This window comes from Anolis carolinensis, unplaced genomic scaffold (genome assembly GCF_035594765.1).
Source record: "Anolis carolinensis isolate JA03-04 unplaced genomic scaffold, rAnoCar3.1.pri scaffold_7, whole genome shotgun sequence".
NCBI lineage: Eukaryota > Metazoa > Chordata > Lepidosauria > Squamata > Dactyloidae > Anolis > Anolis carolinensis.
Genome location: NW_026943818.1, coordinates 24335395 through 24359048, shown reverse-complemented (window position 1 = coordinate 24359048; position 23654 = coordinate 24335395). Strand labels below are relative to the sequence as shown.

General features: G+C 39.9%; 1 long non-coding RNA gene across 2 annotated transcripts in view; it reads left to right on the top strand.

The window, feature by feature from the left end:
• The first annotated feature begins 1643 nt into the window (after positions 1-1643).
• Positions 1644-23654, top strand: part of LOC134293217 (uncharacterized) — a 291557-nt gene continuing 269546 nt past the window's right edge. For both annotated transcript variants that reach the window (XR_010000237.1, XR_010000236.1), the window contains exon 1: positions 1644-5368. This is a non-coding gene — a long non-coding RNA (uncharacterized LOC134293217). The remainder of the gene's footprint in view (positions 5369-23654) is intronic.

The following is a 23654-nucleotide window of genomic DNA, read 5'->3' as shown; positions in this document are numbered from 1 at the left end:
TGTTATAAAACAAATTTGACAGAAAAGGTAGTTCAATACACAGTAATGCTAAGTAGTAATTACTGTATTTACGAATTTAGCACCAAAATATCACAATGTATTGAAAACATTGACTACAAAAATGTGTTGGATAATCCAGAATGTTGGATATGCGAGTGTTGGATAAGTGAGACTCTACTGTATTTACAAATTTAGCACCAAAATATCCCGATGTTTTGAAAACATTGACTACAAAAATGTGTTGGATAATCCAGAACGTTGGATAAGCGAGTGTTGGATAAGTGAGACTCTACTGTATATACATTCTTTGTCATAAAATAAGCAAAGAGGTGGGTCCTGACACAGCCATACGATCTGATATATAGAGTCTCACTTATCCAAGCTAAACGGGCTGACAAAGCCTTGGATAAGCGAATATCTTGGATAATAAGGAGGGATTAAGGAAAAGCCTATTAAACATCAAATTAGGTTATGATTTTACAAATTAAGCACCAAAACATCATGTTATACAACAAGTTGACAGAAAAGTACAGTAGAGTCTCACTTATCCAACGTTCTGGAATATCCAACGCATTTTTGTAGTCAATGTTTTCAATATATCATGATATTTTGGTGCTAAATTCGTAAATACAGTAATTACTACATAGCATTAATGTGTAATGAACTACCTTTTCTGTCCAATTTGTTGTATAACATGATGTTTTGGTGCTTAATTTGTAAAATCATAACCTATTTTGATGTTTAATAGGCATTTTCTTAATCTCTCCTTATTATCCAACATAATCGCTTATCCAACGTTCTGCCAGCCCGTTTACGTTGGATAAGTGAACTCTACTGTATAGTGTATATACATATAAACTTTTGACAACACAATATATATACATTCTTTGTCATAAAATAAGCAAAAGAGGTGGGTCCTGACACAGCCATATGATCTGATATATATGCAGTAGAGTCTCACTTATCCAAGCTAAATGGGCCGACAAAACCTTGGATAAGCGGATATCTTGGATAATAAGGAGGGATTAAGGAAAAGCCCATTAAACATTAAATGAGGTTATGATTTTACAAATTAAGCACCAAAACATCATGTTATACAACAATTTGACAGAAAAAGTAGTTCATTACACATTAATGCTATGTAGTAATTACTGTATTTACGAATTTAACACCAAAATATCACGATATATTGAAAACACTGACTACAAAAATGCGTTGGATAATCCAGAATGTTGGATAAGTGAGACTCTACTGTATCAACAATACACACACAAACAAAAACCCAGAGTATAATACAGAACAACAAACTTGACCAATATGTATAGTCAAAATATTAAAACATGATCTTAAAAAAAGCAAGCAAGCGTTCAAAAGCCCCTCTGACCGTTTCCCGAAACTGTGTGAATTTCTCCACGCTCCAAACCAAGCCAAAGGGTTGACCTTTTGGAAATGTGTCTTTCCCGAAACCGGGAGCCGGATTCGCCCCTTTGGCGCTTGTTCTGCTGTGCGCTAATGCTATTATCCTCCCGAAATTAAATATCGGGTCCAAACCTATAATGTGGCCCAGGGTGGGAATTGGGGTGAGATATTCCTGGGTAGCTCTACCTTCCATTTCAGTCGAACCATTTAATTACGATTGGTATGTTAGTGCCCACCGGAGCATAACAAATTGTCATTATGTTATTCTGCCGAGTCTAATTTAATTGGCAAGTTGTCACAAAAGCAATTATCCGTCATTTATTTTGTTGCCATAACCACGTCTTAGCGAGCACCTGCTGTCGGTGCCGAGGGGGAAAGATGGCTCCCCGAGTCCCCTCGGCTCTTTCCTCTTTCTCCGGCACGAAAGGCATCGGCTTCCTTGTCTGCTTGAAAGATAGGAAACGGGGAGCAGAAAATAGGAAACAGTGAGGAGGAAATACAAATAGAGAGGAGGAAACAGGAAACTGTGTGTGAGAGTCACAAAAGGTGTGAGGAGAACACAGGAACTTGTGAGGAGGAAATAGGAAGAAACAGGAAATAATGAGGAAATAAATAGTGAGGAGGAAATAGGAAACTGCATGCGAGGGTCACAAAATGGGAGGTTCAAAAATAGGAAGTTGGGAGGAGGAAACAGGAAGTGGTGAGGAAATAGGAAGAAACAGGAAATAATGAGGAAATAAATAGTAGGAGGAAATAGGAAGAAACAGGAAATAATGAGGAAATAAATAGTGAGGAGGAAATAGGAAACTGCATGCGAGGGTCACAAAATGGGAGGTTCAAAAATAGGAAGTTGGGAGGAGGAAACAGGAAGTGGTGAGGAAATAGGAAGAAACAGGAAATAATGAGGAAATAAATAGTAGGAGGAAATAGGAAGAAACAGGAAATAATGAGGAAATAAATAGTGAGGAGGAAATAGGAAACTGCATGCGAGGGTCACAAAATGGGAGGTTCAAAAATAGGAAGTTGGGAGGAGGAAACAGGAAGTGGTGAGGAGGAAATAGGAAGAAACAGGAAATAGAGGAAATAAATAGTGAGGAGGAAGAAATAGGAAGAAACAGGAAATAATGAGGAAATAAATAGTGAGGAGGAAATAGGAAACTGCATGCGAGAGTCATAAAATGGGTGGTTCAAAGATAGGAAGTTGTGAGGAGAAAACAGGAAGTGGTAAGAAGGAAATAGGAAACAAAGTCACAAAATAGGAACTTGTGAAGAGGAAATAGGACAGAACAGGAAATAATGAGGAAATAAATAATGAGGAGGAAATAGGAAGAAACAGGAAATAATGAGGAAATAAATAGTGAGGAGGAAATAGGAAACTGCATGTGAGAGTCACAAAATGGGAGACTCAAAAATAGGAAGTTGGAAGGAGAAAACAGGAAGTGGTGAGGAAATAGGAAGCAAAGTCACAAAACAAGAACTTGTGAGGAGGAAATAGGACAGAACAGGAAAAATATGAGGAAATAAATAGTGAGGAGGAAATAGGAAACTGCATGCGAGAGTCACAAAATGGGAGGTTCAAAATAGGAAGTGAGGAGAAAACGAGAAGTTGCAAGAGGGAAATAGGACAAAACAGGAAATAATGAGGAAATAGTGAGGAGGAAATAGGAAACTGCATGCGAGAGTCACAAAATGGGAGGTTAAAATAGGAAGTTGTGAGGAGAAAACAGGAAGTGGTGAGGAGGAAATAGGAAACAAAGTCACAAAACAAGAACTTGTGAGGAGGAAATAGGACAGAACATGAAATAATGAGGAAATAAATAGGAGCAAATAACTGCATGAGAGAGTCACAAAATGGGAGGCTCAAAAATAGGAAGTTGTGAGGAGAAAACAGGAAGTGGTGCGAAGGAAATAGGAAACAAAGGCACAAAATAGGAACTTGTGAGGAGGAAATAGGACAGAACAGGAAATAATGAGAAAATAAAGAGGAGCAAATAGTTAACTGCATGCAAGAGTCACGAAATGGGAGGTTAAAAATAGGAAGTTGTGAGGAGAAAATGAGAAGTTGCAAGGAGGAAATAGGACAAAGCAGGAAATAATGAGGAAATAAATAGTGAGGAGGAAATAGGAAACTGCATGCGAGTCACAAAATGGGAGGTTCAAAAATAGGAAGTTGTGAGGAGAAAATGAGAAGTTGCGAGGAGGAAATAGGACAAAGCAGGAAATATTGAGGAAATAAATAGGAGGAAATAGGAAACTGCATGAGAGTCACAAAATGGGAGGTTCAAAAATAGGAAGTTGTGAGGAGAAAACAGGAAGTGGTGAGAAGAAAATAGAAAACAAAGTCACAAAATAGGAACTTGTGAGGAGGAAATAGGACAGAACAGGAAATAATGAGAAAATAAATAGGAGCAAATCGTTAACTGCATGAGAGAGTCACAAAATGGGAGGTTAAAAATAGGAAGTTGTGAGGAGAAAATGAGAAGTTGCAAGGAGGAAATAGGACAAAACAGGAAATAGTGAGGAAATAGGAAACTGCATGCGAGAGTCAGAAAAGGGAGGTTAAAATAGGAAGTTGTGAGGAGGAAACAGGAAGTTGTGAGGAGGAAATAGGTCAAAGCAGGAAATAATGAGGAAATAAATAAGGAGGAAATAGGAAACAGCATGCGAGAGTCACAAAACAGGTGGTTAAAATAGGAAGTGAGGAGAAAACAGGAAGTTGTGAGGAGGAAATAGGAAACTGGATTGCACGTAAGAGTAACATAAAGGAGGTTAAAAATAGGAAAAAGGGGTAAATGGGAAATAGTGAGGGGGAAACAGGAAATGAGGAAATAGTGAGGAAATAAGAAACTGCATGCAAGAGTCACAAAATGGGAGGTCCAAATGGGAGGAAATAGGAAATAATGAGGAGGAAATAGGAAATAATGAGGAGGAAATAGGAAACATAAACAGGCCGGCAAAAGCTTGGATAAGCGAATATCTTGGATAACAAGGAAAGATTAAGGAAAAGCCTATTAAATATCAAATTAGGTTACGATTTTACAAATGAGGCACCAAAACATCATGTTAGACAACAAATTTGACAGAAAAGGTCGTTCATTACACATTAATGCTATGTAGAAATTACTGTATTTACGAATTTGGCACCAAAATATCATGATATATTGAAAACATGGACTACAAAAATGCGTTGGATAATCCAGAACGTTGGATAAGAGAGGCTTGGATAAGTGAGACTCTACTGTAGAAGTAAATAGGAAACTGAACTGTTTACAAAATGGAGGTTACAAAATGAAGGTTCAAAATCGAGGTTACAAAATGAAGGTTCAAAATGGAGGTTACAAAATGGAGGTTACAAAATGGAGGTTCAAAATGGAGGTTACAAAATGGAGGTTACAAAATGAAGGTTCAAAATGGAGGTTACAAAATGAAGGTTCAAAATGGAGGTTACAAAATGGAGGTTACAAAATGGAGGTTCAAAATGGAGGTTACAAAATGGAGGTTACAAAATGAAGGTTCAAAATGGAGGTTACAAAATGAAGGTTCAAAATGGAGGTTACAAAATGGAGGTTACAAAATGGAGGTTCAAAATGGAGGTTACAAAATGGAGGTTACAAAATGAAGGTTCAAAATGGAGGTTACAAAATGGAGGTTCAAAAATAAGCTGTGAGGAGAGAGTAGGAAGCTGTGAGGAAAAATAGGAATCAGTGAGGAGGAAATAGGAAACAACTGCATGGGAGAGTCACTCATTTTGTTTTGTGACAGGGAAAATAGGCTTCCTGCTCATTTTGAAACCAACTCGTTGCTGCCTTGCAGTAACTTTGTATCCAATTCCCTTTGAATGTTTGTAAATAAATAGACCTCGCTCCATTCAGGGACAAACCAAGATGGCCGCCGCCGCCATGCCAGGCTCTGAGTGAAAACGTCTGAGGGAAACAAAATGGACTTCAGAGTAAGTTTTGTGCTGACAGGCTTATAAAAAATAGTGTTTTCCCCTTCTCCTCTCCTTTGAAGTATTGTTCTTATGGGAAATTAGCTTGGGTACCCGGCATTGCCTGGGTTCTTTGGAAAAGTCAGTTTTTAATTGCACCAAATGCATCAGGTTGTGGGTGAACTACAACTCACATCATGTAAGGTTAATTCTGAGAAACTCCATAAGTACTTAAAAGTTTCTTATGTTGGCCATAAAGTGGTGGATTAACTACAACTCACATCATGCCAGGTTAACCCCAAGAAACTCAATCAGTACTTAAAGTTTGTTGGGTTACTTTGCTCAAGATCAGGGGCCCCCAAACTAAGGCCCGGGGGCCGGATGCGGCCCTCCAAAGTCTTTTTTCGATAGAGTTACGAGTTGGGTCGATACAGGGAATGCCGTGAATGTAGCGTACCTGGATTTCAGTAAGGCCTTCGACAAAGTCCCCCACGACCTTCTGGCAAACAAACTAGTAAAATGTGGGCTAGACAAAACTACGGTTAGGTGGATCTGCAATTGGCTAAGCAAACGAACCCAAAGGGTGATTCTCACCAATGCGTTGTCTTCATCTTGGAAAGAAGTGACAAGTGGAGTGCCACAAGCAGGGCTCCGTCCTGGGCCCGGTTCTGTTCAACATCTTTATTAACGACTTAGACGAAGGGTTAGAAGGCACGATCATCAAGTTTGCAGACGACACCAAACTGGGAGGGATAGCTAACACTCCAGAAGACAGGAGCAGAATTCAAAACGATCTTGACAGACTAGAGAGATGGGCCGAAACTCACAAAATGAAGTTCAACAGGGACAAATGCAAGATAGTTCACTTCGGCAGAAAAAATGGAAATCAAAGATACAGAATGGGGGACGATGCCTGGCTTGACAGCAGTGTGTGCGAAAAAGACCTTGGAGTCCTCGTGGGGAACAAGTTAAACATGAGCCAACAATGTGATGCGGCTGCTAAAAAAGCCAACGGGATTCTGGCCTCATCAATAGGGGAATAGCGTCTAGATCCAGGGAAGTCCTGCTCCCCTCTATTCTGCCTTGGTCAGACCACACCTGGAATCACACTGTGTCCAATTCTGGGCACCACAGTTGAAGGGTTGACAAGCTGGAAAGCGTCCAGAGGAGGGCGACTAAAATGATGAAGGGTCTGGAGAACAAGCCCTATGAGGAGCGGCTTAAAGAGCTGGGCATGTTTAGCCTGCAGAAGAGAAGGCTGAGAGGAGACATGATAAGGGCCATGTACAAATACGTGAAGGGAAGTCATAGGGAGGAGGGAGCAAGCTTGTTTTCTGCTGCCCTGCAGACTAGGACGCAAGGGAACAAGGGCTTCAAAATACAGGAAAGGAGATTCCACCTGAACATCAGGAAGAACTTCCTCACTGTGAGAGCTGTTCGGCAGTGGAACTCTCTCCCCCGGGGCCATGGTGGAGGCTCCTTCTTTGGAGGCTTTTAAGCAGAGGCTGGATGGCCATCTGTCGGGGGTGCTTTGAATGCGATTTCCTGCTTCTTAGCAGGGGGTTGGACTGGATGGCCCATGTGGTCTCTTCCAACTCTACTATTCTATGATTCTATGATTTACATGGCCCTCGGCCCTCAGCTTTGGACTTAGGCTCACCCAAAATCTGAAATGACTTGAAGGCACACAACAACAACAACAACACTACTTAACATGACTATCTCATTGGCCAGAAGCAGGCCCACTCTTCCCATTGAAATCCTGATAGGTTTACTGTATGTTGGTTACAATTGTTTTTATTTTTAAATATTGTATTGTTCTTTCATTTACTAATATTGTGCTATGGTAATAATATAATATATTGTGTATACATATAATATTGATATGAATATTATAATGTCATACAATATAATACTAATAATAATACAATATAATAATATTTATTATCTATATATATAAAAGGGTAATGAAATGTCGGCCTAGGACAAAACAACAAAACTACACATCCCAGAAACACTAAACTTGGCAGCACAACCCCTCATCCATGCCTCTACGTTCATACAACAAAAAGCTCCAGCTACTCCAGAAAACGGCCAGGCTTTGAGGCTGCAAGGCTATTCACTGCTATTCCATAAGGATTCCCATAAGCCACAGCAACGCGTGGCCGGGCACAGCTAGTATATTATATATCACATGTAATATTACTAATAATATTACAGTATATTGGTATAGTACAATAAGGTAAAGGTTTCCCCTGACGTTAAGTCCTGTCATATCCGACTCTGGGGGTTGGTGCTCATCTCCGTTTCTAAGCCAAAGAGCTGGCGTTGTCCGTAGACACCTCCAAGGCCATGTGGCCGGCATGATGGCATGGAGCTCCGTTACCTTCCCGCTGGAGTGGTACCTATTGATCTACTCACATTGGCATGCAGAGCCGGCCCTAGGTATTTTTCAAGTGTAGGCGAACAGAATTTTGGCGCCCCCCCCAAACCAATCACTGAAAAATAAAAGCGTTGGATAAGCGAAAATGTTGGATAATAAGGAAGTATAAAGGAAAAGCCTATAAAACATCAAATTACATTATGATTTTAAAAATTAAGCACCAAAACATCATGTTTTACAACAAATCAATAGAAAAAGCAGTTCAATACATGGTAATGTTATGTAGGAATTACTATATTTGCAAATTTAGCACTAAACATTGAACAGGGATATAGGGCAGTGTGGACTTAGATAACCCAGATAGCCCTCAGTATTAAAAAAAAACAACTCTAAAATCAGGACAATAAATAAAGAACAACACTCTGAAAACAGAAGAAATCCAGACAGTAAACAATCAGGGACAGCTAACTCCTCCCAAAAAAAGATTCTCCCAGGCAAGAAGAAGCCAGGCCTTGAAGCCACAGGGCCATTAAATGCTAATCAAGGTGATTAATTACAACATCCACACCTGCTTCAAAGAAAAGTTCTTTCTCCCACCCTGGACCTTCTACAGATATATCAACCCCACATACCTAGCTTCCAAGTTCCTACAGACCTCACAATCTCTGAAGGCCCCAAAGGTGGGCTCCCGTGGTGCGAAGGTGGGTCTGCGCTGGCCGGAAGGCCCGAAAGAGAAGGAGGTGGAGAGTGGTGCCCTCCTCCCAGGACGATGGTGCCCCCGGGACGATGGCGCCACAGGCAAATGCCTATTTCGCCTTATGGTTGGACCGCCTCTGTTGGCATGTTTCCGAACTGCTAGGTTGGCAGAAGCTGGTGCTAACAGCGGGAGCTCATTCTGCTCCCCTAATTCGAACCTGCAACCTTTTGGTCCACAAGTTCAGCAGCTCAGCGGTTTAACCCACTGTGTCACCGGAGGCCCCATAGTACAATATCTATATATATAAAAGAGTGATGGCATCACGGCGACCCACAAAACAACAAAAGTACAAGCCCCCCAACCTCGAAATTTGACAACACAACCCATCACCCACGCCTCAGGGTTGATACAACACAAAGAAAAGAAAAATAAAGTCCTAATTAGAGGGAGAGCAATAATTGTTTTTATCCAATTTGTGCCAGTTTAGAGGGCTAATCTCTGCCCACTTGGTTGCCTAGCAACCAATTCAGCCAAAGGACAGCCAGCATTCAGTTAGGGGACAGGCAAATTTAGGCCTCACTTAGGCTTCTTCCACAGATTATCTAATTTGCACTGGATTATATGGCAGTGTAGACTCAAGGCCCTTCTACACAGCTATATAACCCATTTATAATCTTATATTATCTGCTTTGCACTGGATTATCTTGACTACTAAAATATCACAATGAACTACAAAAACATTGATTATGAAAAGGCAGACTGCATTGGATAATCCAGAACATTGTATAAGCGAATGTTGGATAAGTGAGATTCTACTTTTATATGAAATAATTTCTGGGATAGAATAATGCAGAAAAATATAATCTCTAAAACCAGGACAGTAAATAAAGAAATAAAGAAAGTAAATAAAGCAGGGAAATTGGAAATTCCACAAAGGAAACAATCAGGGCCAGCTAACACCTCCCAAGAAAGGATTCTTCCAGAAAGGAAGCTGAGAAGGCAGTGAAGCACTGTGTATTACCAAAGTCATTATTATTACTATTATTATTATTATTATTATTATTATTATTATTATTATTATTGTGTTGCGGTCAACCGTGAAAATGAATACAATCCAAGTATTCAAAAACACTAAAATCAGAATATATAAAAATTAATGAAGTATAATAAAACAGAACAATACAATCTCTAAAATCAGAACACTAAATAAAGAACAACACTCTGAAAACAGGAGAATTCCACACAGGAAACAATCAGGGCCAGCTAACACCTCCCAACAAAGTATTCCCATCATCAAAGTCTGGCAAATCCTCTGTTTCCTCAGGGCCACAGACAGTAGAAGCACATAAAATATCGCAAACAACACCACTCTGAAAACAAGGGAATTCCAGACAGGAAACAATCAGGGCCAGCTAACACCTCCCAACAAAGTATTCCCATCATCAAAGTCTGGCAAATCCTCTGTTTCCTCAGGGCCACAGACAGTAGAAGCACATAAAATATCGAAAACAACACCACTCTGAAAACAAGGGAATTCCAGACAGGAAACAATCAGGGCCAGCTAATACCTCCCAACAAAGTATTCCCATCATCAAAGAATGGCAAATCCTCTGTTTCCTCAGGGCCACAGACAGTAGAAGCACATAAAATATCGCAAACAACACCACTCTGAAAACAAGGGAATTCCAGACAGGAAACAATCAGGGCCAGCTAACACCTCCCAACAAAGTATTCCCATCATCAAAGTCTGGCAAATCCTCTGTTTCCTCAGGGCCACAGACAGTAGAAGCACATAAAATATCGCAAACAACACCACTCTGAAAACAAGGGAATTCCAGACAGGAAACAATCAGGGCCAGCTAACACCTCCCAACAAAAAAATCACTCAGGGAGGAAACAGCCAGGCTTTAAATCTGCAAGGCCATTACATCCTAATCATTTTTCCTAATTGCAGCATTCATACTTGCCTCCAACAGACAAAAAAAAATCAGAAATATTGTATATTCACAACCTTTAGGAAATAATATCCCCTGATGGCGCAGTATGTTAAAGCGCTGAGCTGCTGAACTTTTGGACCGAAAGGCCGCAGGTTTGAATTGGGGGAGCGGTGAGAGCCCCCTCTGTTAGCCCCAGCTTCTGCCAACCCAGAAGTTCAAAAACATGTAAATGTGAGTGCATCAATAGGTACTGCTTCGGTGGGAAGGTAACGCCGCTCCATGCAGTCATCCCACATGACCTTGGAGGAGTCTACAGACAACGTCGGCTCTTTGGCTTAGAAATGGAGATGAGCAGCAACCCCCAGAGTCGGACACGACTGGACTTCATGTCTGGGGAAAACCTTGACCCTTTACCTTAACTACCACCAATTCCTCAATACTTTATTTCCCATACCACCATACTTCGCCACAGCAACGCGTGGCCGGGCACAGCTAGTAGTAATATATAATGCTAATATTGTGCTATGCTAATAATATAATATATTATATGTACATAAAACTTGTAAGCTGCTCTGAGTCCCCTTTGAGGTGAAAGAGGGTGGGGCATAAATGTAGTAAATAAATGTTGGGGATTTTTTGCACTACAAATAAGACATGTGCAGTGTGCATAGGAATTTGTTCGGGGTTTTTTTTTTCCAAATGAAAATCCGGCCCCCCAGCAGTCTGAGGGACCATAAACGGCCCTCCACTTAAAAAGTTTGAGGACCCCTGCTCTAGATGCATCATTGGTGGGGTTCAGTGTGCTCTCTAGCTGTAGGGTGAACTACAACTCCCACTATGGTGAGTCAGTCTCCTCAAACCCTTCCAGTAGGTTGAGTTAGTCATGGGGGTTCTGTGTGCCAAGTTCGGTCCAATTCCATCATCGGTGGAGGTTGCTGTTTCTTTTGTTGTGGGTGAACTACAACTCCCAGAAAGGAAGGTCAGTTTCCCCCAAACCCCTCCAGTAATCAAATTTCGGCATATCAGGTCTGTGTGCCAAGTTTGGTCCAGATCTATCGATGTTTGGGTTCACAATGCTCTCTGGATGTAGGTGAACTACAACTCCCCCAAATCAAGGTGAATTTCCTTGAGGAGATAGGGTGGTATATTAATAAAGTGTTGTTATTATTATTATTAATTTTTCCCAAAGACCTCCAGTATTTTTTGCTGGTCATGAGGACTTAGGTGTGCCAAGTTTGGTCCAATTCCATCTTTGCTGGAGTTTGGAGTCCATTGATCGCAGGTGAACTATAAATCCCAGTATCTACAACTCCAAAATGTCCAGGCCAATTCCCCTCAAAACTCACCAGTATTCAAATGTGGGTATATCGGGTATGCGTGCAAAGTTTGGTCCAGATCCATCATTGTTTGGGTTCATAGTGCGCCCTGGATGTAGGTGAACTACAACTCCCCCAAATCAAGGTGAATTTTCCCCAAAGATCTCCAGTATTTTTTCTGGTCATGGAGGCTCTGTGGGCCAAGTTTGGTCCAATTCAGTCTTTGCTGGGGTTCAGAGTCCATTGATGGCAGGTGAACTATAAATCCCAGTACCTACTACTCCCAAATGTCCAGGCCAATTTCCCTCAATATTCAAATATTCAAATGTGGGCATATCGGATATGCATGTCAAGTTTGGTCCAGATCCATCATTGTTTGGGTTCATAGTGCGCCCTGGATGTAGGTGAACTACAATTCCCATAACTCCCTCCAAAGACCTCCAATATTTTTTCTTGCTCATGGGGGTTCTTTGTGCTAAGTTAGTTCCAGATCCATCATTGGTGGAGTTCAGAGTGCTCTTAGATTGCAGGTGAACTATACATCCCAGTACCTAAGACTCCTCCTTTAAAGAATCCCAGTTCTGAATCTTGGTTCACAGTCTTCATCGAATGTTTCCCATTGTATGTTGGAATCCGCCCTGAGTACAGTAGAGTCTCACTTATCCAAGCTAAACGGGCCGGCAGAATCTTGGATAAGTGAATATCTTGGATAATAAGGAGGGATTAAGGAAAAGCCTGTTAAACATCAAATTGGGTTATGATTTTACAAATGAAGCACCAAAACATCATGTTATACAACAAATTTGATGAAAAAGTAGTTCAATACGCAGTAATGTTATGTTGTAATTACTGTATTTATGAATTTAGCACCAAAATATCATGATACATAGAAAACATTGACTACAAAAATGCCTTCGATAATCCAGAGGCTTGGATAAGCGAGGCTTGGATAAGTGAGACTCTACTGTGTATATATATATATATATATATATATATATATATATATATACACACACACACATATATATATACATACAGTGGAGTCTCACTTATCCAACACTCGCTTATCCAACGTTCTGGATTATCCAACTCATTTTTGTAGTCAATGTTTTCAACATATCGTGATATTTTGGTGCTAAATTCATAAATACAGTAATTACTACGTAGCATTACTGCCTATTGAACTACTTTTCTCTCAAATGTGTTGTATAACATAATGTTTTGGTTCTTAATTTGTAAAATCATAACCTCATTTGATGTTTAATAGGCTTCTCCTTAATCTCTCCCTATTATCCAACATATTCGCTTATCCCACGTTCTGCAGGCCCATTTATGTTGGATAAGTGAGACTCTACTGTATATACATTTAACCTACTGATGCCTCAATTAATGTCATTTTGTTGTCGAAGGCTTTCATGGCCAGGATCACAGGGTTGTTGTATGTCTTTCGGGCTGTGTGGCCATGTTCCAGAAGCATTCTCTCCTGACGTTTCGCCCACATCTATGGCAGGCATGCCTGCCATAGATGTGGGCGAAACGTCAGGAGAGAATGCTTCTGGAACATGGCCACACAGCCCGAAAGACATACAACAACCCCAATGTCATTTTATTGGTATCTGTTTTTATTTCTGAAATTTACCACCCTCGGCTTATACTGGTGTCAATGTTTTCCCAGTTTTTTGTAGTAAAATTAGGTGCCTCGGCTTATATTCGGGTTGGCTTATAATCGAGTATATACGGTATTATTATTCGTGAGCTGGAGGGAGAAAATTCCCCAGCTTTCCAACTTTCTCTCTCTTTCTCTCTCTCTCTCTCTCTCTTTCTTCCCATTATTTCAAATTTGATTATTTTCTAAACCGAGGAGATTGCCTAAGACCACGCTTCGTTCATCAGACACGCATCAGGGCGACGTGATTCAGAGCTGGCGGCGAGGCAGGGACACCAAATCAGGATAATGCATTCCTCTCCTCCAGACACCGGCCCTCCTGCTGGAAAATCTGCCCAGCGCCATCCCTGCAGAGAGGTTTAATTGTTTTGCTGGGGCCAGGCCTCCTTCGTACCCCTTTTAAGGCTGGAGCGCTTCCTTTCCCAAAGAGCAGCTGCTCCAGAGGCGGCTTTTGTTTGCCATAATCTCCAAACTTCAATCCCCAAACATCAGTCTCTTCCACTGGGTTTGTACGAGGGTTGAATGAAAAGTAATGCCTCCACCTTCATTACTTGGGTTTCGATAGGAATATTTTAATAAATCAAACACAGAAACAGTCCTTAGAATAGGGGTCTTCAAACTTTTGAAACAGAGGGCCGGTCCACAATCCTTCAGGCTGTTGAGGGGCCGAATTAACATTTGAAAAAAAAATACGAACATATCCCTATGTACACTGCACATGTCTTATTTATAGTGCAAAACAGCAACAACAACAACAATGAAAGAACAATACAATATTTAAAAATGAAAACAATTTTAACCTACATAATCCTATCAGGATTTCAATGGAAAGTGTGGGCCTGCCAATGAGAAAATCAAGTTAATTAGGATTGTTGTTGTTGTTGTGTGACTTCAAGTCACTTCAGACTTTGGCCGAGCCTAAGTCTAAAATTAATTATTTATTTACTGCATTTATTTATTACATTTATATCCCACCCTTCTCACCCCAAAGGGGACTTAGAGCAGCTGTATGTACATACAATATATTATATTATTAGCATAGCACAATATTAGCATTATATATTACTATACTGAACTATACCATTATACTGTAATATTATATGTAATATGTAATATATAATGAATATTATTATATGGTATTATTAGTAGTATTATATTGTGTAACATATATTATACGTACAGTAGAGTCTCACTTATCCAAGCTAAACGGGCCGGCAAAAGCTTGGATAAGCAAATATCTTGGATAATAAGGAGGGATTAAGGAAAAGCCTATTAAACATCAAATTAGGTTATGATTTTACAAATTAAGCACCAAAACATCATGTTTTACAACAAATTTGACAGAAAAAGTAGTTCAATACGCAGTAATGTTATGTTGTAATTACGAATTTAGCACCAAAATATCACGATGTATTGAAAACATTGACTACAAAAATGGCTTGAGTAATCCAGAAGCTTGGATAAGCGAGGCTTGGATAAGTGAGACTCTACTGTATATATAATATATTATATTATTAAAACTGATATAAAAATATTATATTATAAAACTGAGGGCGGGGGCCAGGTAAATGACCTTGGAGGGCCGCATCCGGCCCCCGGGCCTTAGTTGGGGACCCCTGCCTTAGAATTTGCCCTTAAACTACCACTATTCACTTTTTCACATAATCGCCACACAATTGGATACATTTTTGCCAACAATGAACAAGTTTTCTGAAGCTGCCACGGAAGAAGTTGACACTCTGTTTCCGCAACCGGCGTCTCACAGGACCCATCGTGCACAGATCTTCCGATAGCCAAGCAAAGCAATAATGTGACCCACACGTTCTTGTGAAATGCCAATGATGCTTGAAATTTCTCTCTGAGTGATACAACGATCATCCTGAATCAATCTGTCAACCTTTTGCTTGTGAAACTCGGTGGTTGTTGTCACAGGATGTCCAACTCTGTGTTTGTCACCTCAACATCTTTCAACTTACTTGCCCAACGACGCACAGGACTCACAACACAATCACCCTAAACAGTTTGCATTCTCTGATGAATCTCCTTCTACTGTCAAGAATTCAGTGACTGCACATTGCTTAAGTTACATTGACCGACCGTCTGAGCATGGTTCCATACTTCACACTTTAACAACACAACCGTTCAATGCTAAGGCTTCCCACCAAATGGAACTGTAGAGGAGAGGCTACTGAACAAGCCAGTACCTTCCTCATACCAGTACCACTATCTCTTGAGGAGTTACGAAGGTGGAGGCATTACTTTTCATTCAACCCTGGTATTCCAGTGCTAGAAACTTTCAGCTCCAATAATGCCATATAATGCAGTTGCACCATGATGTCTGACTGCATATATGAGTGAAAATAGGGCCCTAGACTGGTTGAGAAGTCCTAGATTTTGTTGCCATTCATTCTGAACAGACCCAGGAAACCGGTACAGTAGAGTCTCACTAATCCAAGCCTCGCTTATCCAAGCTTCTGGATAATCCAAGCCATTTTTGTAGTCAATGTTTTCAATATATTGTGATATTTTGGTGCTAAATTCATAAATACAGTAATTACAACATAACATTACTACGTATTGAACTACTTTTTCTGTCAAATTTGTTGTATAACATGTTTGGATGCTTAATGTGTAAATCATAACCTAATTTGATGTTTAATAGGCTTTTCCTTAATCCCTCCTTATTATCCAAGATATTCGCTTATCCAAGCTTCTGCCGGCCCGTTTAGCTTGGATAAGTGAGACTCTACTGTATAAATAATCTCTGATTGCTTGCTGGAAGAATTTATTTATTTATCATGCCAGGAGCAAATTGAGGGTACAGTTATAATGTATTTAAAAATGCAAACAAAGTTAAAAACTTGGCATTTTGTTATTGTTATTATGTTCTGTTCCTAACAGTTTCACTATGTCATTGTATAAGCATTTTTACTGGATGTGGTTGTGTGTCTTGTATGTATTTTATCTTGTTTTATTGTAATTGCTTGGACTTGGCCCCATGTTAGCCACCCTGAGTACCCTTGGGGAGATGGAGGCAGGGTTTGTTGTTGTTGTTATTGTTATTATTATTATTATTATTATTATTGACATTATGCTAGATTTCCTTTGACCAGAAGCTGGCCACTTGGGAGTGCCTCTGGTGTCACTGTGAGAAGGTCCTCCATTGTGCATTGTGGTGGGGCTCTAGCTGCATTGTAGTAAGTGGTCTGTAGTTTGCTCTTCACACTCGCATGTTGTGGACTCCACTTTGTAGCCCATTTATTAAGGTTAGCTCTGCATCTCATGGTGCCAGGGCACATTCTGTTCAGTGACTACCAAGTCGCCCTGTCTTCTATATGCCTAAGTTTCTCATCCGGAATCAGCCACTGATTGAGTTTCTGGGTTTTAGCCTGCCACTTTTGGACTCTCGCTTGCTGAGGTGTTCCTGCGAGTGTCTCTGTAGATCTTAGGAAGCTATTTCTTGATTTAAGGCATTGGCATGCTGGCTGATATCCAAACAGAGAATGGGCCGGAGATGTCACTACCTTGGTTCTTTCATTACTGGCTGCTACTTCCTGACAGATATTAGGTGGTGCAATACCGGCTAAACAATATAATTTCTCCAGCGGCGTATGGCAATAGACATTCTGTGATAATGCAGCATGTCTCATTAAGTATTCCACACTGGACATGCGTATTCAGCAGCAGAGTAGCAAAGTTCAAGGGCAAATGGCTTCACTGTGTCTGGTTGTGATCCCCAGGTTGTGCCAGTCAGCTTTCGTATGATATTATTTCTAGCACCCATTTTTTGCTTGACAGTCAAACAGTGCTTCTTGTAAGTCAGAGCACAGTCCTGAGTAACTCCCAGATATTTGGGTGAATGCCTTCCCCAGTATTATAATGGCACTTTATAGCCACCATAGCTGAGTAACCTCCTTCCCTTGAGAACATGATTTATTTGCACTTTTAGCACTTTGGCCTAGATTCTTTGAACCTAATCCATGATTTTAATCTTTTATCTTGTATGTGGTTTTTATGACTTGCTTTCATTGTTTGATTATTGGTTTTATTGGTTTTATTGTTTTGCTTTTATTGTTCTGTTCGGGCTTGGCCCCATGTAAGCCGCCCCGAGTCCCTTCGGGGAGATGGGGCGGGGTATACGAATAAAATTATTATTATTATTATCAACACAACGACGTTGTATGGCACAGCAAACAAGATAGATATGCTGGATTTCGTTTCGCAAAACCACAAGTCGAACACTTCCCAAGTGTCTAGGACTGTGTGATGTATTTTCTGATGATGTGTGCAGATCCCAGTAGGGTGGCCTTTTGCAGTTGGCAAATGGTGATTTTGTCAATGTCTATTGTTTCCAAATGCCGGCTGAGATCTTTTGGCACAGCACCCAGTGTGCCCATCACCACCGGGACCACCTGTACTGGTTTCTGCCAGAGTCTTTGAAGTTCAATCTTGAGGTCCTGATAGCGGCTGAGTTTTTCCTGTTGTTATGCGACTGTCACCTGGGATGGCAACATCAATGATCCAAACCTTGTTCTTTTCCACAACTGTGATGTCTGGTGTGTTGTGTTCCAGAACTTTATTATTATTATTATTAATATTATTTGGGTGTGCTGCAATGCTCCAATGGGATTCCTTCCCAGAGCTCAAGATGCTTGTCTGTTCTTAAGATTAAAATCACACATCCGTGTTTTAGATGGATTAGGAATCAGCTGTTTTTTCCTCTTATAGGCAGTAAGACCACCTAAAGCTTCGGAGAGCTTATGTTCAACTATTTCAAAGCTCCCTGCTTGAGTGGTGATGGCACAATCGTCAGCATAGATTAAACTCTCTGTCCCTTCTCTGCCACTAAGATAATTCCTGGTCGTTTCTGTGTGTTTCTTGGACACACAACACATCACATTTCTTATCTCAGCACATGCTGGAAAGGTTTATTTGCAGTGGTTTGTCAGTTCAAACCATAACAGCAGGGTTCAGTGCTGAAGAAATGGCCACCATTGAGTGTGGTGGAAGTTCCTTCCTTAGAGGCTTTTAAACAAAGGCTGGGTGGCCATCTGTTGAGAGTGTTTTGATTGTGCTTTTCCTGCATGCCATGGACTGGATGGCTCTTGTGGGCTCTTCCAACTCTATGATTGTGTGGTACAGTAGAGTCCCACTTATCCAACACTCGCTTATCCAACGTTCTGGATTATCCAATGCATTTTTGGAGTCAATGTTTTCAATATATCGTGATATTTTGGTGCTAAATTCATAAATACAGTAACTACAACATAGCATTACTGCGTATTGAACTACTTTTTCTGCCAAATTTGTTGTCTAACATGATGTTTTGGTGCTTCATTTGTAAAATCATAACCTAATTTGATGTTTAATAGGCTTTTCCTTAATGCCTCCTTATTATCCAACATATTCGCTTATCCAACATTCTGCCGGCCCGTTTATGTTGGATAAGTGAGACTCTACTGTACCTTGTGTTGTCGAAGGTTTTCATGGCTGGAATCACGGGGTTGTTGTGTGTTTTCCGGGCTGTATGGACATGTTCCGGAAGTATTCCCTCCTGACGTTTCGCCCATATCTATGGCAGGCATCCTCAGAGGTTGTGAGGTATATGTGATACCTTCTTTGTGACAAAATCAGAATTTGTCAGTGATATCCCTGGATTCCACATGAAAATATGAATCAACAGCTACTTTCTTTGCTGCGAGAACACGTCCTGTTTGGAAGCAACCTTCAAAGAAACAATCGGGAGAGAGCGAGGAAAGGAAGTTCATAAACCTCTTGGCACAGAATGTTCTGTCTCCAATGAGCCTTTTTAATGTCCTGAGCAAGAAAGTTTATCAAGGATGACCGGATGCCATAAATGAGGCTATTGCTCAACAATAGCTCTTTCTCTAGGCCGTTTCCATTGTGCGGCAGGCAAGCAGGCTTCGGGTGAGTCAAGCTCTAGTCATGTAGGGCTTTCGGGAAAGGCCGCTTCTGATGGGAAGCAAGTCGGATTGGCAGGTTTTGAGTCTTGTAATAATCAGAACCTCGGAAATTTAATGCAGCTCTGCAATGCAGAATTAGGTCAGCACATTCTGCTCAAAAGAACAAGAAGAGAAAGTGCAAAAAGAACACGGAAACGGTTTCTGTCTAAGAGGTGGATGCTGTGAAGTGGAGCGGCGTGAATAAGAAACAAAGCCATGCCTTGGAAAGTCAGCTCCGATCCTGAGGTTTATAGCCCCAATGTTTTAAAATAATATTTTCCATATTTTTAAAAAATCATTTTTTTACTCAATACTCTCCGCCTTCTTTTTGCATCCCACAAACACAGGGATGAGTGAAAAAGTAATCTAGGTGATCTGGATCATGACCAGCTACGGTCGTGGAGAAGAAGTACAGTAGAGTCTCGCTTATCCAACATTCTGGATTATCCAACGCATTTTTGTAGTCAATGTTTTCAATATATCGTGATATTTTGATGCTAAATTCATAAATACAGTAATTACTACATATCATTACTGCGTATTGAACTACTTTTTCTGCCAAATTTGTTGTCTAACATGATGTTTTGGTGCTTAATTTGTAAAATCATAAGCTAATTTGATGTTTAATAGGCTTTTCCTTAATCCAACATATTCGCTTATCCAACATTCTGCCGGCCCGTTTATGTTGGATAAGTGGGACTCTACTGTATCACAAGTATTAATGATTCTGATGTAAATGGTAACAAATCAATGTGTTGTCGAAGGCTTTCATGGCCGGAATCACAAGGTTGTTGTGTGTTTTCCAGACTGTATGGCCATGTTCCAGAAAGTTCCTGACGTTTCACCCACATCTATGGCAGGCATCCTCAGTGGTTGTGAGGTTTGGAGAAACTACCGTAAGCAAGGAAGGTTTATATATCTGTGGAAGGTCCAGGGTGGGGAAAATAACTCTTGTCTGTTGGAGGCCAGTGTGAATGTTGTAATTAATCACCTTGATTAGCATTAAATGGCCTTCCAAGCTTCACATCCTGGCCTGGGGACATCCTAGCTGCCCCTGATTGATCCATGTCTAGAATTGGTAGCCATTTTGTTCATTTTGTTCAGTATTAAAAAACTCCAAAATCAGAACAGTAATTAATAGTCTGAAAACAGAATTCCAGACATGAGTCAATCAGGGGCAGCTAATGACTCTGAACAAAGGGTTCCCCTAGGCCAGGATGTGAAGCTTGGAAGGCCATTTAATGCTAATCAAGGTGATTAATTACAACATTCACACTGGCTTCCAACAGACAGGAGTTCTTTCCCCCACCCTGGACCTTCCACAGATGATGATGATGATGATAATAATAATAATAATAATAATAATAATAATAATAATAATAATAATAATAATAACCCAAATGATTCATTGGAACTTATGCCTCAAGTACCACCTCCTAGCAGCAAAGAACTGGTGGGATCACAAACCTGCAAAAGTATTGGAAAATGAGCACGCAAAGATACCGAGGGACTTTTGAATCCAGACTGACAAAGTTCTGGAACACAACACACCAGACATCACAGTTGTGGAAAAGAAAAAGGTTTGGATCATTGATGTTGCCATCCCAGGCGACAGTCGCATTGACGAAAAACAACAGGAAAAACTCAGCCGCTATCAGGACCTCAAGATTGAACTTCAAAGACTCTGGCAGAAACCAGTGCAGGTGGTCCCGGTGGTGATCGGCACATTGGGTGTCGTGCCAAAAGATCTCAGCCGGCATTTGGAAACAATAGGCATTGACAAAATTACGATCTGCCAACTGCAAAAGGCCACCCTGCTGGGATCTGCAGGCATAATCCGAAAATACATCACACAGTCCTAGACACTTGGGAAGTGTTTGACTTGTGATTTTGTGATACGAAATCCAGCATATCTATCTTGTTTGCTGTGTCATAATAAAATAATAATAATAATAATAATAATAATAATACTTCACTCAGTCCTAGACACTTGGGAAGTGTTCTACTTGTGATTTTGTGATACAAAATCCAGCATATCTATCTTGTTTGCTGTGTCATAATAAAATAATAATAATAATAATAATAATAATAATACTTCACTCAGTCCTAGACACTTGTGATTTTGTGATACGAAATCCAGCATATCTATCTTGTTTGCTGTGTCATAATAAAATAATAATAATAATAATAATAATAATAATAATAATAATAATAATACTTCACTCAGTCCTAGACACTTGTGATTTTGTGATACGAAATCCAGCATTTCTATCTTGTTTGCTGTGTCATAATAAAATAATAATAATAATAATAATAATACTTCACTCAGTCCTAGACACTTGTGATTTTGTGATACGAAATCCAGCATATCTATCTTGTTTGCTGTGTCATAATAAAATAATAATAATAATTTTATTTTTATACCCCGCCTCCATCTCAGGGCGGCTTACATGAGGCCAAAGCCCCGGTAAATGCAATAACAAACAAAACAATAGATAAACCTTCCTTGCTTAGTTTCTCCATATCTCACAACCTCTGAGGATGCCTGCCATAGATGTGGGCAAAATATCAGGAGAGAATGCTTCTGGAACATGGCCATACAGCCCGGAAAACACACAACAACCTGGTAACAAATCAGCTGGGGCCCCTTAAGGGAAAACTTGGAGGAGAGACCCCAAAATGATAAGAATCCAAGGTACAAATCTTAACCAACATCAACAGATTTTTTTTCTGTCTTCCTAGCAATTAATGTGACTTGGGCAGAAAGAAAATGTTAATGAAGTCTGAAATTTGCATGGTTTTCTTAGAGACATGAAAGGTCACTTACTGTGTTGCAGGGAAAGATTCTAAAAGTAATTTTTTGTTGTGTGTGTGTGTGTGTGTGGGGGGGGGGGGGAATAAATATCCTTTGAGTTAGAAATAAATTTCACCAGGAACAAAGCTGCTTCTGTATCTATGCTTGCACGTGTTTTGGCTCGGGTTGCATCAGTGTGTCTCATAAGCCTGTTGGGTCAGTGACTCAATGTTAGCGGATGACGTCTTCGTTCTGAGCTCAGCTGCCTCCAAGGAAAGCTGAGAGGAGGGAGAGAGATACCATCACTCTTCCAAGCTTACTCTCTCTGACCATGATATTATGCTCTTGTTATTATTATTTTTTGTCAGACTTTCAATGATCACTCCTTAGGTTATTCTGCTATGTAGTCGACCCTCCACATTGGCAGGTTTGATTATTCACAGATGATTTGCTATGATTTCTGTAGGCCCTTCAATTCAGCTCTATGGTCCATCTCTGCCAGAAAATGGTCATAGCGGCTTTCTAGGAATCTCTAGGTCCTCTAGTGCAGTTCTGGAGCTGGAGAAGCTAAATGTAAAAATAGATTTTTTTAAACTTTGGAGGAGGAATTAGGAACAAAGATAACAGAAAAAGAATGGGAGGAGATATGGAAAACAAGACAATTAAAAAACATGTCATTTAGAATAAAAGAAAATTCTTACAAACTAATTTGGAAGTGGTATTTAACACCAAGAAGGTTAAATATTATGAATAAGAATAATAATGAAAAATGCTGGCGAGGGTGCCAGGAAATTGGAACCTACATGCATATGTGGTGGGATTGTAAACATGTAAAAGGTTTTTGGGAATTGGTCATAAGGGAAATAGAAAATATTATGAATATAAAAATGAGAAGGAATCCAGTGGAAATATTACTTTTAATTAAAAAAGAGGATGAGAAAGATAAGAGGGGAAAAAAATTAATAGACATGCTATTAACAGGAGCTAGATTACTAATTGCAAAATATTGGAAAGGAGAAATGAAAATACAAATTAATGAATGCTATAAAGAAGTTTGGCGAATGGCACTGAATGACAAGCTAACATCAAATTTAAAAGTAAAGAAGGGATTATGGAAAAAATGATTTTGAAAGTATTTGGAGAAAATTTCTAGAAAAAATATTGGAAAAAGAAGATGGGAATTTACCTCCAAATGAAGAATTGAACTTTTGGTGGGACTACAGAAGAAGAGATGGCTCTGGGGAAGGGGAGCACAGGGGTGAATGTAAATAAAAGAGGGGAAAATGTATAGAATATGTTTATATAATTGTAACTTTTTCTCAATAATAACAATAAAAAATATTTTTTAAAAAAATATTTTTTAAAACTTTGCATTTTACATTTTTGCTGCTCTTATTTTCCTAACTCTAGTGAATGTGGAGAGTTGACTGTATTCCTTTATGTTTTCCCCAAAACTCATGGTGCATTCAACGTGGCGTATAAAAATATAATACAGTAAAGGTAAAGGTTTCCCCCCGACTTTTATGTTATGAAATATGTCTTGGTCCCACA